The 390-nt window shown below is 51.5% G+C and overlaps 1 protein-coding gene across 1 annotated transcript in view; it reads right to left on the bottom strand.

Moving 5' to 3' along the window:
• The window catches only part of LOC102674958, a 123,756-nt gene that overhangs the window by 90,438 nt on the left and 32,928 nt on the right, over positions 1–390 (bottom strand). The window lies entirely within an intron of this gene.

Here is a 390-nt window from a genome sequence, read left to right as displayed (position 1 = left end):
GAGGAGGAGGAGGAGGAGGAGGCGAGGAGGAGAGGCATGTCCAATTTAACCTATCCGAGAAACCTGACCGCGGAGAGAGAACGGCAGAGAAAGTTGGACGAGTACGTGGAACGCAATCGACCGATCGAGTTCCCTCCTGGTCATCATCATCATCATCATTATCATCATCATTATCAACAACGCCGACCTGACGACCCCTCGATGATAGATCGTCGAAGAAAAGAGGAGGAGCGTAAATTGCTCGAGCAATACCAGCTTCGAAGGAACCAGCACGTGTCCAGGGCGAACGATTCTTACGAGAGAAATTTGGCGGAGCAGAGGAGGAGGATGGAGGAGGTGAGACGGATATATAATCCAGGAAATCTGGGAAGAAGAAATCACGGCCCATCG

Source organism: Apis dorsata, unplaced genomic scaffold (assembly GCF_000469605.1).
Source record: "Apis dorsata unplaced genomic scaffold, Apis dorsata 1.3 scaffold_156, whole genome shotgun sequence".
Taxonomy (NCBI): Eukaryota; Metazoa; Arthropoda; class Insecta; order Hymenoptera; family Apidae; genus Apis; species Apis dorsata.
The sequence above is the reverse complement of the archived record's forward strand: the minus strand, read 5'-3'. Positions and strand labels throughout refer to the sequence as shown.